Genomic DNA, 14,938 nt, shown 5'->3' with positions numbered 1-14,938 from the left:
CTAAAGGAATTTCTTAAAGGGGACGCGGCCGCGATGATTACGCATGCGCGACTGTCGGCGCCCCCTGTAGGTACAGGCGGGTCTCCGAGACGCCAAAGGTAGAGCAGTTAGGGTTCAATCCTCAAATGCAGTTCGCTAACCCGCTGCTTGGATTGAGCGAGACTCCCGGAGCCTCGATTTCTCCCTCTGTAGCGCCGCCTACCTCACAGGCCTTTATGAGCACTCCCTGAGGTGACGCGGGCACGCTCGGGATCCGCGCGCAGCTGTCACTCTGCGTGCAGGGCGCCGGAGGGAAGGATCCAGGCCCGATCGCAGGCCGACCTGCAGCGAACCGAACGAGTCCCGAGCGGTGGGCTGACGCGGTCCTCAGCCTCAGGTCAGTAGCCCTCTGGCCCACCTTGTGCTCATTTAACAGCTGCTTAGATCTGATGGTGTAAGCCGTAGGTGGTCCTCAAATCTTGGATTTGTGGTTGTGGGGGATGAGGGTGTAAAAGATTACATGAGAACTATCACAGCCATTACTGTTAGAATGTTATCTGGTGATTTGTGCTTTGAATCTTTACCCAGGAAGGAGGGACACCCCCCCCCCCCCCCGTGTTACAGGAGAGAAAACTGAAGTCTCAGAGTGGAGTCAGGATTAGAATCTAGAGCCATGCCCCCTATTTGCATCCTGAGTGCAAATACAGAACCCAGCTAAACGCCCACCTTGCAGTTCACATTCAAACCCTTTAAAACAGAGCATTGTAACCTGGGACATTATAACTGAGGACTTGTGCCAGACATGGTGGTGCATACCTGTAATCCCAGCAACTGGGGAGGCTGAGGCAGGAGGGTCGAAAATTCGAGGTCAGCCTCAACAATTTAGCAAGGCCCTAAGCAATTTAGAGAGACCCTGTCTCAAAATTTAAAAATAAAAAGGACTGAGGATGTGACCCCAGTACCAAAAAACAAAAACAAAACTTCAGCTGGAGTGTTCATATGGTAAAGCACTTGCGTAGCATGCACAGTTCCTTGCTTTGATCACCAAAGAGAAAAGAAAAGAAAAAGAAACTGTGGTGGCTTGATGGATGGACAAAATAGCAGAATGTTAACTATGGACTCTAACCAGTGAGTGTGTGGGTGTTCACTGTACCATTCTCTCAACCTTTCTGTTTAAAATTTTTCATAATAAAATATTGAAGGAGATATGTTTTTTGTTTTTTTTTTTCTTTCTCTCTCTCTCTCTCTTCCCCTCCCTCTGGTATGGGGTTGACCTCGGGGATGCTCTACCACAAAGCTACATCCTCAGGCCTGTTTAGTTCTGTTTTTCGAGACAGGGTTTTGCTAAATTGTCCAGGCTGTCCTTGAACTTGTGATCCTCCTGCCTCAGCCTTCCAAGTAGCTGGGATTATAGATATGGGCCACTTCCCCTGGTTGAGAAAATTTCTTAAGAACAGACTTCATCAATGCTAGCAGTATCAAGGGAATAAAGTCAACATTTAGTCAGAAGGTTGTTGATTTCTGGTTATGCCACTGAGCCTCTTTTAAAAAGCTGGGCACTGTGTAACACACCTGTAATCCCAGAAACTCAGGAGTATGAGGTAGGAGAATCACAATTCCGATCTTAGGAGACTCTGTCTCAAAATAAAAAACAAAATGGTCTGAGGGTATAGCTCAATGGTAGAGTGCCCCTGAGTTTAATCTCCAGTACTACAAAAACAAAACAAAACAAATACAACAACTAAAATAAGTCACCCACAAAGTAACTACTGAATAATGAATAGTCATTTTCCAAGGCAAATTAATAGTGTACATGAGTTCCTGATAATATGCATATATATATATATATGTACAGGGATTGAACCCAAGAGCGCTTCACCACTGAGCCACTTCCCCAGTCCTTATTATTTTTTTATTTCAAGTCAAGGTCTTGCCAAGTTGCTTAGGGCCTCGCTAAATTGTTGAGGCTGGCTTTGAACTTGAGATCCTCCCATTTCAACCTCCTAAACCACTGGGATTACAGGTGTGCGACTCCATACCTGGTTTACATATACCTTTGATCTTGTAATTCTGCTTGAAAGATTTTATCATTAAAAAAAATCTACACAGTAATTATGTATATTTATCATTGTGTTCTGTGCAATTAAAAATTAAATTCCTGGTAATAAGAGAGTGGTTCAATACAATAACATCAAATGTTGTCTAGTTATTAAGCCATATTTTTAAAATATTTTATTAGTTGTTGATGGACCTTTATTTCTTTATATGTGGTGCTGAGACTCTAGCTAGGCAAGCGCTCTACCACTGAGCCACAACCCCAGCCCCAAGCTATGTTTTTTTAATTTAATTTTGTTTTGTTTTTTTGGTGCCAAGGATTGAACCCAGGGGAGCTTGACCACTGAGCCATATCCCTAGTCCTTTTTATTTTTTATTTCAAGACAAGTTCTTGGGCTGGGGATGTGGCTCATGCGGTAGCGCGCTCACCTAGCATGCGTGCGGCCCGGGTTTGATCCTCAGCACCACATACAAACAAAGATGTTGTGTCCGCCGAGAACTAAAAAATAAATATTAAAAATTCTCTCTCTCTCTCTCTTTCTTTAAAAAAAAAAAAAAGACAAGTTCTTGCCAAGTTGCTTAGGGCCACGCTAAGTTGCTGAGGCTGTCTTTGAACTTGCAATCCTCCTGCCTCGGTCTCCCCAACCACTGGGATTATAGGCAAGCACCACCACACCCAGCTAAGCCATGTTTTAATATGATATTAAGGTCACATTAATTTTAGTTAAAATTAAAGTGAATTAAAAATTGTGCTTAAGTAGGAATGGTGGTGCACACCTGTAATCCCAGGGATTTGGGAAGCTGAGGCAGGAGGATCTCAAGTTTAAGGCCAGTTTTTGCAATTAGCAAGGCCTTAATAAGCAAGTTGGTGAGACCCTGTCTGAAAAAATAAAAAGGGCTGGAGATGTGAAAAAAACAGTGCTCCTGGGTTCAATCCCCAGTAACACACCCCACCAAAAAATGTCTAATAAATATACATGTAAATATATATTCTGAAAACATCTAGTAAACTGGTTGATACCAGTTGTCTATAAAGAATCCAACAGTGTTGGGCTAGGGTTGTGGCTCAGTGGTAGAGCACTTGCCTAGCATGTGTGAAGCCCTGGGTTCAATCCTCGGCACCACATATAAATAAATAAAAATACAAGTATTGTGCTCATCTAAAACTAAAAAAAAAAAAAAAAAAAAAAAATGCAACAGTGGAGGCCTGGGCATGTAAACTCAGTGGTGGAACATGTTCCCAGCATGCATGAGGTATGGGTTCAATCCCCACAACAAAACAAAACAAGCAATCAAAAAAAGCATGCCATTGTGGAAACTTTTCACTTCATTTATTTTGGCGGGAGTAGGGGGGTGGGGGGCAGGTAACCCAGAGGCCCTCTACTACTAAACCACACCCTCACCCCTTTTTACTTTATTTTTAGACAAGGTTTTGCTAAGTTGCCCAGGCTGCTCTAGAACTTACAATCCTCCTGAGTCATTGGGATAATAAGTATGTGCCACCAATACTGGCTGAAACTTTTCACTTTAGATGACATACATTTCTGTAGACTTTAAGATTATTGCAACTATTGCAACTATATTCCATCTTCATACACTGAAAACAAAATAAACCAAAAAAGGAAATCAAATGTTATAAAATGTTCTCTCAGTTCTAATACAATATATTTGCTGCTTGTTACAAAAAAAGTGTAGAAAAAAAATAACCTTCCAAATATTTTGGAGATATGTCTTTCTTTTTCTTTCTTTCCTTTTTTTTTTTTTTTTTTTTTAAATTTGTGAAGAAGTGGGACACAGTGGCACCACCTGTAATCCCAGCAACTCAGGAGGCTAAGGCAGGAGGATCATAAGTTTGAAGCCAGCTTATGTTCTCAAATGAGAACATAAAAAGGACTGGGGATGTAGCACACTGGTAAAGCACCCCTGGGTTTCAATCTCTGGTACCAAAAATAAATTAGTTAATTGTGGAAATAACTCTTGATGATATTGATTTCTCTAATTTTATTATTTTCTGTGTCAAATTTTATCTAGCATGTACTACCTTTGAATTTGAAATAAAAATAAATGATTTCTAAATAAAACATCAGACTGCGTGTTATATCCTGGATTATGTATTGCCTCCACCTGCTCTCTGCTGGGCTTCAGAAAGCAAGCAGAAAAGATACCTAGCCAAATATGATTTTGTGTGTGTGTGTGTGTGTGTGTGTGTGTATTCACTGGAGATTGAACCCAGGGCCTCACACATGCTGGGCAAGTACTCTACCACTGAATGCTATATCCAGCCAATTTTTAAATTTTATTTTGAGACAGAATCTCACTGAATTTCCCAGTCTAACCTAACCTATTCAGTTTCCTGAGTAACTGGGATTACAGATGTGCACTGCCATGCTCAGCCCAAATATGATCCAAAGTCTGAGTGTGCAATCTTCTAGGAGCTTACCTATCCTAAAGGCATCTCATAGTCCATATGCCTTCTCATTTTTAGGGGTGTACGTCGGTGTGATAATACCATTCTCATTCCTGTCACTCCTGTTTAATTATTGCCTGTATAGATTTTTTTTTTTTTTTTTAAGAAAAGTGTTAGACTGGGGTTGTGGCTCAGAGGTAGAGCGCTTGCCTACATTCATGAGGCACTGGGTTCAATCCCCAGCACCACATAAAAATAAAAAATGAAGATATTGTGTACACCTAAAACTAAAAAATAAATATTAAAAAAAAAGAAAGAAAGTGTTGTTGGAGTCAATTGGGCAATCTCATAGGGAGAGAGGAGCCAACTAAATGACCTATAAGACTCTAGGTGGAAGACTGCTTACGAATAGTAAGAATAGTAACGACTGAGTGCATTGTATTGTGCAAAATCTTCTGAAGGGGGTTAGTTACCTAGCACAGAAGATGCAGGATGTGGCAAATCCTTGGATTGTAAAGAGAAGAGCTACATTTGTTAAGAGGTATTTATGGTCATTCTTGAAATTCCAGAGGTGAATTTTGTTCCTCTGAATCCAGATACCGATTTTTTTCAGGTGGGAACACATATGAGTACAAAATTATGACTTCATGCACAAAGGGTTCATGGGCTCTATTCTCTGCTAAAGCCACAGATTCTAGTCAGGAATGCCATTCTGAGCATTTGTTCATCAAGTTATTCAACATCTTTGAATATAAACTATAATTTAGGCCCTGTTTGAGACCCAGGACATGTGGTAATTAAACTCTGTCCTCAAGTTCTATATACAAGGTGCTATTCAAAGTCATGCAGAGTACAGCTGTGATAGTGGGTAAATTGCTTGAGACCATGGTAGAGGGCCATCTGAGAATGTCTTAGAGATCCTAAGGAAAGGTTCCAGGAGGAGATGTGTAGGCTAAATCCCTTTTTTTTTTTTTTTTTTAAATTCAGAATTGAACCCAGAGTGCTTTATAGCTGAGCCACATCCCCAGCCCTTTGTGTTTTTTATTTTGAGACTGGGTCTCACTAAGTTGCTTTGTGCCTCATTAAATTACTGAGGCTGGCCTCAAACTCACAATCCTCCTGCCTCAGCCTTCCAAGCTGCTGGAATTACAAGTGTGTGCCACCATGCCCAGCTTAGGCTGAGTCCTAAAGGACTTGCAGGAGTTAACCAGAGGAGAAAAGGGAAGGGCATTTCAGACAAAAGAATAGAATGAGTGATCACCCAGATAGAAGAAAATATCACAGACCAGGTGAAATCCCTCTACCCTACCCCTGGAGATATAGCTCAGTGGTAGAGTGCCTGCCTTGCATGCATGAAGTCCTGGTTTCAAGCTCCAGTACAAAAATACTTAAGGCATTTGGACTCTGCTGAGAGCAGTGTATAGGCACTATAGGATTTTAAGGAGTTATAATGGGTGGAGACTCTCTCAATGGGAAGTGACAGCTAAGAGGGTTGGAGAAATAAATTGAGGAGGACACTGGGAGCTAATTTGACTGGGGAGCAGCTGCAGGATAGCAGAGGAAGGGAATGGAGCAAGGGGGAGATGTGACTGCAGCTGCCGTTATGGGGGAACCTATGAAAAAGGGAGGAATGGTTTAGGGGACTGCAATAGGAAGCACACTATGTATTTATAGCGTAAATTTCCTTCCTGTGACTTCAGAGATACTGTTGTTTAAAATTATCTACATTATCTATAAATGATTTTGGAGTTGGATTCTTAGTGCTCTCAGGGATATCCCAGTGTGCTCAGATTAACTGAGGGGTGAATACAGAGTAAGTCAGGGATATCTCCAAATGGCCCATTGACTAGCAGGTTACTCAGGAAAGTAACAGGGTGGAGTTGCAAGACATCCAAGTGGTTACTGGGAGACAGTGGCTGTCTTCCAAGTATGAGATGCCCATGGCCTGATGTCAGATGATAGAGCCAGGCGTGGTGGCATACAATTGTAGTATAGTCTCCCAGCCACTTGGGAGACTGAGGCAGGAGGATCATAAGTTTGAGGACAGGTTGGGAAACTTAGTCACACCCTGTCTCAAAATAAAAAATAACAAGAATCAAAAGGGACTGAGATGTGGCTTAGGAGTAGAGTACCCCTGGTGGGTTCTATCCCCAGTACAGTGATGGAGGTAAAGAGATACTAAGGAGATGAGAGCTGTCAGAGAAAATCCCAACTTGGAGATGGATTGGACATGGGGACTAAGAAAGGAGGAAAAATGTCCAAGTTGATTCTCAAGTTTCTGGCTTGGCGAACTGGTTGGGTAATGGTGACATTCTAAGATGGAGAATAAAGAAAGCAGAAGAATTGATCTGCAGGGGAGGAGCTGATCTTCAGGGGCGGATAATGATAAGTTCAGATGCGTGTGGAGAACATAAGGAAGGGTAAGGAGGTTCAGTGGCCTTAAGCTGTATGTGACCTCTCCACTGAAAACATAACTCCACATGTATGAGTATGTCGGGATAAACCCAACTACTATGTGTAACCATAAAGCTCTAATTAAAAAAAAAAAACATAACTTCAGGTATACAACCTAATGATGATGCCAGGCATTCCTTGATAGGGAAAATCCTTGACTTAAAATATATGGGACCAATGGGCTGGGGTTGTGGCTCAGGGGTAGAGCACTTGCCTAGAATGTGTGAGGCACTGGGTTCAATTCTCAGTGCCATATATAAATAAATGAATAAAATAAAAGTATATATATATATATATATATCGCCAAGCCAGGCATGGTGGTGCATGCCTGTGGCTCAGGAAGCTGAGGCTGATTGCTAGTTCAAAGCCAGCCTCAGCAAAAGTGAGGCACTGAGCAACTCAGTGAGACCTTGTCTCTAAATAAAATATGAAAAAGGGCTGGGGATGTGATTCAGTGGTCTAGTGCCCCTGAGTTCAATCCCAGTGACCCCCCAAAAAAATAGTGTGGAAGCTTAATAAATATTCATCATTCCTACTAAAATAATAGGAAAGGTACCAATGGGCTTTTCTCAGAGTTAACCTTGGCCTACTGTTAAGAGTCAATAACTGGGCTGGGGTTATGGCTCAGTGGTAGAGTACTTGTTTAGCATGTGTGAGGCACTAGGTTAGATCCTCAGGACCAAATATAAATAAATAAATAAATAAATAAATAAATAAATAAAGGTATTGGGTCCATCTACAACTAAAAAAAATTAAAAATAAATTTTAAAAAAGGTCAGTAACTGTCAGGCATGTTGACGAGATTGAGGGAGGATGGTTGCAAGTTCAAGGTCAGCCTCAGCAATTTAGTGAGGCCCTAAGCAACTTAGTGAGACCCTGTCTCAAAAAATAAAAAGAACTGGGGATGTAGCTCAATGGTAAAATGCCCTTGGGTTCAATCCCCAACACCAAAACAAACAAAAAGAGTCAATAACTGCCAGAGTGGTAGCCCACATCTGTAATCCTGAGGCAGGGAAGATAAAAGTTTTAGGCCAGCTTCAGAAACTTAGTGAGGCCCTAAGCAATTTAGCGAGACCCTGTCTTAAAATTTTAAAAAAAATTAAAAATAAAATACAAAGGGCTAAGGATTTTAGTTCAGTGGTAAAGGGCCCTAGTACCTAATCCCTACTCCCCACCAAAAAAAGTAAAAGACATTTCCTTCCTACAGCCAACCATTTACTGTACCAGAGAGTATGGCAGTGCCCATTTAAAAACAAAAACAACAAACAGTTTACACCTGCTTTAAAACATCCTTCAAACCTGCCCATCTGGTTTTCTCCCTTTCCTTGTAACATGAGTCTCCTCTGGCATCCCAGCAAAATGTTTCCTTCTGTGTCAGGCTGTCATGAGCTTCTTCCAGACCTTGGCCCTTGGCAACCGTAGGAGAAGGGGAAGTGATAAGGAGTGGGAAAATGAGTCATCTCAGAGAAGCTGGTCCAGGCTGGCAGGGAAAGCAGGACTAGGTTACTGTGGAATGTGTTCCTGATCACAGCAGCCTGGAGACTGTTCTCTGTCATGTGCCACTATATTTATTATGAGATGGGGCAAAATAAAACATTTCTGGGCTGGGTGTGGTGGTGCACACCTGTAATCCCAGTGGTTTGGGAGACTGAGGCTGGAGGATGGTGAATTGAAAGCCAGCCTCAGCAATTTAGGGAGGCCCTAAGTAATTTAGGAAGACCCTGTCTCTAAATAAAATATAAAAAGAGCTGTGGGCCAGGTTGTAGCTCAGTGATAGAGCACTTGCCTAGCATGTGTGAGACACTGGGTTCGATCCCCCGCACCACATAAAAATAAAAACAAATAAAGGTATTATGTCCATCTACAACTAAAAAATATTTAAATATATATATATACACATATATATATGTATGTATGTGTCTTTGTATGTATGTGTGTGTGTGAACCATATATATGGTTCAGGATGTGGCTCAGTGGTTAAGAGCCAATTCAATTCCTGGTACCAAAAAAAAAAACCTTGGGCTGGGGGTGGCTCAGTCATAGAGCCCTTGCCTGTGTGTGTGAAGCCCTCAATTTAATCCTCAGCACTGCAAAAGAAGATAATAAATAAAATATTTCTGGAGAGCTACATAATAACTGAGCTGTGCAGGGGAGGAAAGGGAGAAGCAGAATTGGAGATTGGGAAAGTTTGGAATGGGGGAACAGGGAGCTTTAGGGAAGCATGTGCCAAGCGTGGGAGGATGAGAAGGCAGAGATGGGAAAGATAATTCAAGAAGATTTGCAGTGTGTTGTGAATATAATTCCCCTTTGGTGGTTTCTTCAGAGACTGCAGAAATCTTCAACATTGTTTTTCAATTATTTTTAGATAATGAAGGAAATGAATTTTTTTTTAATGTGGCCAAACAGGTGGGAAAACAAGGGCCTGGTTTTATGTGAGGTTATTTAAAGCAGTGAGCATACTGAATTTGTAGCAGCTTGGTTGCTCTATTTTTGCAAACTTGTTATATTCTGAGATGTTTTCAACTAGCTTCCCCCCCTTCCTTTCCCCCCACTTTATTTATTTGTGTATTTATTTTCAAAGAACTTTTCCTATCTGGGCTTCTTTTTGTTGGATTCATGGGTTCCAAGGATCAGGAATTGCTATCTCCCTGTTCTCCTAACCTTTAACTCCTTTACCCTGACCCTGAAAACTTATACAAGTTATATGGAAAATAATGTACCAGAACAGATAGTCTTTTCATTCAGGGGAGAATATCCATGCAGGGCTGGCCAATAGATCCCTCTACAATGATCTGAAATATTCTGAGTTCTCCATTGTATCCATTATAGCCACTGGGCATTTAAAATGTGGCTACTGCAAACGAAGCATGGTGGTGCACACCTGTAATCCCAGCTCCTGGGGAGGCTGAGGCAGGAGGATCACAGATTTGTGTCCAGCCTCAGCAACTTAGTGAGACCCTTAATAAGATGCTGTCTCAAAAAATAAAGAGGACTGGGGATGTAGCTCAGTGGTGAAGCACCCCGTGTTCAATCACCAGTACCTCCCCCCCCAAAAAAAGTGGCTACTGCAACTAAAATACTGAATTTTTAAATTGTACTTCATTGTACTTACTTAATTTGAATTTTACTAGCCAAATATGCCAGTGACTACCATTAGGACAGTATAGGAGTTCACTCACAATTGATGTGTCTTTGGAGATTGAATGCACTGGAGATTGAACCCAGGGTCTTATGTGTGCTAAGCACACACTCTACCACTTGAGCTTCTTTGGAATTCATTACCAAAGGTCTATAAACCATGCCTCCACTACTCTTAAGAAAAGGCCAAGAATTACTAGGAGCAACTACTGTGGCACATAGTGAAACAGGAATTTGGGGGTTAAAAAAAAAAAAAAAGGAGCCAGATATGGTGGCGCACGCCTCTCATGCCAGCAGCTTGGGAGGCTGAGGCAGGAGGATCACAAGTTCAAAGCCAGCCTCAACAATGGTGGTGAGGCTGCTAAGCAACTCAGTGAGACCCTGTCTCTAAATAAAATTCAAAATAGGGCTGGGATGTGGTTCAGTGGTTGAGTGCCCCCTGAGTTCAATCCCTGGTACACACACCCCACACACCCCCCACCCCCCCACCCCCCGCAAATAAAAGGAAAGATAAAGTTCCAAAGAAAACAGACAGGAACCATTTCATTTGATAAGCAGGAAACACCCATGAACATTGAAATGCAGAAAGGGCCCAAGAACAGTTGAAACCCTTGAGTGACCTAATCCATACCCTGGGACCTTAGCCTTGACCCCACCATGTCCTTGCCTGAAAAAAAGAGAAAAAAAAAAAAAAAAAAAAGAAAGAAACAGAAGGGCAATTTGCAAATGCAAGGAAAACTGGTAGACATTGTGTGACTCTGCCCGACCCCACCTGGAGTCCAGTCCCTAGCAACTAGCAACTGTTCCTCTATAAATTATAACACCCCACAACTACTATAGTCTGTTGTCTCTCCCTCTGGAGATGGCCAGCCTTCTCCCTTGAATAGGTAACTACTTTCCTAAATAAACTGTCTGTACGTGTGTGTGTGTGTGTGTGTGTGTGTGTGTGTGTGTTTTGCTGGAGGTTAAACCCAGGACCTTGTGTACTGAGGCAAGCCCTCTACAAACTGAGCTATAACCCCAGCCCCACTGTCTATACTTTTGACTGGTACATGCCTTAATTCTTTTCTGTCATACACACCAAGAACCCCACTGGGTCCTGCAATGAATTCCCCTTTCTCTCAGTCTTTTTTTTTTTTTTTAAGATTTTTTTAAAAGATGGACACAATATCTTTACTCTATTTTATTTATGTTTATGTGGTGCCCAGGATCGAACTCAGTGCCTCACATGTGGGAGGCAAACACACTACTGCTGAGCTATAATCCCAGCCCATCCCCAGCCCTTTTTATTTTTTTATTTTGAGATAGATCCGAAATTGTTTAGTGCCTCCCTAAATTGCTGAGGCTGGCCTTGAATTTGCGATCCTCCTGCCTCAGCCTATTTATCCACTGGGGTTACAAGCTTGCATCACCATGCCCAGCCCTCAGGGCCCTCTTTGGAGACATCTTTTCTCCCTTGGCAATAGTAGGTGCTTATTAGCCTGGCGGTGGCACCCACCTGAAATCCCAGCAGCTCTGGAAGCTGAGGCAGTAGGAATCCTGATTTCTTTATTTTTTTAATATTTATTTTTTAGTTGTAATTGGACAGAATACCATCATTTTATTTAGTTTATGTGGTGCTGAGGATCCAACCCAGGGACTCCCACGCACTTACTAAGCGCTCTACTGCTGAGCCATAACCCCAGCCCCCTAAGATCCTGATTTCAAAGTCAGCCTCGGGCAAGGAGGTCCTAAGCAACTCAGCAAGACCTTGTCTCTAAATAAAATATAAAAAAGGGTTGGGGGATGGGCTGAGATTGTGGTTTAGTGACAGTGCTTGTCTTGCATGTGTGAGGCACTGAGTTCAATCCTCAGCACCACATAAAAATGAATGAATGAATGAATAAAAGTATTGTGTCCATCCAACTAAAAAAAATTTTTAAAAAGGGTTGGGTTAAAAAAATATTAAAAACAAACAAAACAACCAAACTAAAACAAGCCTGTTACTCAATCAGAATAAAGATTTTCTTACTTTGAAAAAAAAAAAACGGGGGGGGGGCGGGGGGGAGTTGGGGATGTGGCTCAGTGGTAGAAGCACCCCTGGGTTCAAAATAAATAAATAAAATTAGGTGCTTATTAAACACCTGTTGATTTTATTAATTAGTATATAAAGAAGAGTTACTTTAGCTCCAGAAAGAGGGAGCTGTGATACAAAATGACAAATGGGTTCCTCAAGTTCACTTTTATGTTTTTCTTTTTAAATGTTTTTTTTTTTCTAAGTCCCACATTCCTCCCCCTCAATCCAAAACTTTCCCCAAAACGTACTCCATTCTGTCACATCACTTGGAGACTTACTATATGACACAGCAAACCGGAAACACAAGCAAAAAAGTAGAAGATAAACAATGCTAAACTTTTTTTTCCTAGGGATTACCCAGGACCTCACACGATATACAAATGCTCTGCCACAGGATCAATCCACAGCCCTTGTTAAAATTTTACTTTGAGATAGCGGCTCACCAAGTTGCCCAGCTGGCTTCAAATTTGCTATCCTCTTGCCTTAGCCTAAAGAGTAGCTGGGATTACAGGAATGCACCACAACACCTGGCTAAGTATGTTTTTTGATGCAACAAAATGCTGCATTTGTTTAATAGAATCCTCATTTTTCTGGACCCAAATGAATTTTGTACTAGACAGATTATTAATGAACTATATCAATATAATTTGGTAATGGCAGTTCTAAGTCAAACACATTCTTTAAATGTAAAAAACAAATGTGAAGGGCTGGGGTTGTGGCTCAGGTGTAGAGCACTTGCCTTACACATGTGAGGCACTGGGTTCCATCCTTAGCACCACAAAAAAAAGAAATAAATAAAATAAAGGTATTGGGTCCACCTAAAATTAAAAAAAATGAATATTAAAAAAAAAAAAAAGACTAAAACCATAGCCAGGCACCATGACATTTTCCCAGCTGCTGGGGAGGCCCAAGTAGGAGGATCTCAAATTCAAGGCCAGTCTCAGTAACTTAGTGAGACCCTGCCTTAACATTAAATAAGTAAATAAATGGATAAATATAAAGGGCTGGGAATAATATAAAGGGCTCAGTGGTAAAGTATCCTTGGGGAGAATAAAAGACCAAAACCACGTGTGCAGATATGAAAAGATCTTCAAGATATCCATGGAACACCTCTTGTGCGTCCTGTGCTAGATACTAGGGACCCAGCAGAGGAGGTGACAGAGTGTCTATTCCCTGGAGAGGGCCCCATCTCTTTCCACACCCTTACCTTGGCCTTCAAGATTTGCCTCCAACAGTTTCTCCTCACTTGGTGCCACTCTCCTGCCAGGTTCTGTAGGATCTGCTGGAAGCCTGTGCCTCCCTTCCTCTGAGCCTTGGCATGGCCTAGTTCCTCTCCCTAGAACCTGTTTCTCTCTTGCCTCTGCCTCTCCAGTCTGCCTGGCCAGGCTCTCCCAGACCTTCACTTATTGCTGTCAGTGATGCCTAGACCTTTGACCCAATCTAGTACTTTCCCCTCAATTTGTGCCTCTGAAAGGCCTGTGTACCCCAATGCTCCTTTATTATCTTCAGAGTATTTTTGCCTTTTGATTTTCTAAACACAGTCTAGAATCATTTTATTCAGTCTGTATGACATCCTGTTGGCATTTTAATTAGAATAGTGTTAAATCTATAAATTTAGACAAGGAATTATTTTTTATTTTTTGCATTATTTGACCATGTTATCCAAGAACTTGGTATCCTATCCCATTTAAAATTAAAATAATTTGACTTAGCAATCTTTTTTTGTACCGGGCATTGAACAAAACAGGAGTGTTTCACCACTGAGCCACATCCCCAGCCCTTTTTATTTTTTATTTTGAGATAAGTTCTTCCTAAGTTGCTTAGGGCCTTGGTAAGTTGCTGAGGCTGGCTTTGAACTTGCAATCCTCCTGCCTCAGACTCCTGAGTTGCTGGGATCAGAGACTTAGCACATCACACCTGGGCTTGATTTAAAAATCAAATATCTTTTAAAAATATTTTTTAGTTGTCCAAATAAATAAATAAATGAAATAAAGGTTTATTGATCACTAAAAAATATTTATTTTTATCAAATAAAGATCAATAGACCTTTATTTCATTTATTTGTATGAGTTGCTGAGAATTGAACCCAATGCCTCACACATGCTAGGTAAGCACTCTACCACTGAGCTGCAACCCCTGCCCTAACAATCTTAATTGGCTTACATAGGTTGGTTATTTCAAAGTTATTTTCCTGGAAAGATGGGGGAGAGAGAGACAGAGCAATAGAAAAATAACTGATTAATATCAGGTTACTTTTCATAATTTTTTTCTTAGTTATTACTATGTGTGTGTGTGTGTGTGTGTGTGTGTGTGTGTGTGTGTGTGTGAGTGAGGCTGGGGATTTAACCCAGGGCTTTGTGCAAGCTATTTAAGTGCTACATCACTGAGCTATACCCATTCTGATTTTTAATCTGTTCTGCTTGGGCCTAGTGCAAGAGTGTGGTCCAAAACAATTTTTTAAAATATTTTTTAAATTGTTCATGGATCTTTATTTTATTCACTTATTCATATGCAGTGCTTAGATTCAAACTCAGTGCCTCACACATGCCGGGCAAATTCTCTACCACTAGGCCACAACCCCAGCCCCCAAAACAATTTTTATATAGCCGATATGAGGTTGAGGAACATATAGTAGTCAAGGAAAACTTCTAGATTTCTTTCCTGAGTAGAAATGGAGTAGAAAAATGGATTGCTGTTTACAATGAGAAAAACTGCAGGATCAGCAGGTTTGGGATTGCAGCAAGTCTGTTTTGGGTGTGTTAGGTTTGAGATGCTTATTAGACATCTCAGAGATATTCAAATAGGACTTAGAAACAAGGGATGGTCATTCAGGGAAGAAGTTTGAGATG

General features: G+C 41.3%; 1 protein-coding gene across 1 annotated transcript in view; it reads left to right on the top strand.

Moving 5' to 3' along the window:
* Nucleotides 1–74: 74 nt before the first annotated feature.
* The window catches only part of Dynll1 (dynein light chain LC8-type 1), a 31,777-nt gene continuing 16,913 nt past the window's right edge, over nt 75–14,938 (top strand). The window contains exon 1 of the mRNA XM_077108932.1: nt 75–376. The gene's annotated coding sequence lies outside the window, so the exon portion shown is untranslated. The remainder of the gene's footprint in view (nt 377–14,938) is intronic.

Source organism: Callospermophilus lateralis, chromosome 1 (genome assembly GCF_048772815.1).
Source record: "Callospermophilus lateralis isolate mCalLat2 chromosome 1, mCalLat2.hap1, whole genome shotgun sequence".
NCBI classification, from domain to species: Eukaryota; Metazoa; Chordata; class Mammalia; order Rodentia; family Sciuridae; genus Callospermophilus; species Callospermophilus lateralis.
The sequence above is the reverse complement of the archived record's forward strand: the minus strand, read 5'-3'. Positions and strand labels throughout refer to the sequence as shown.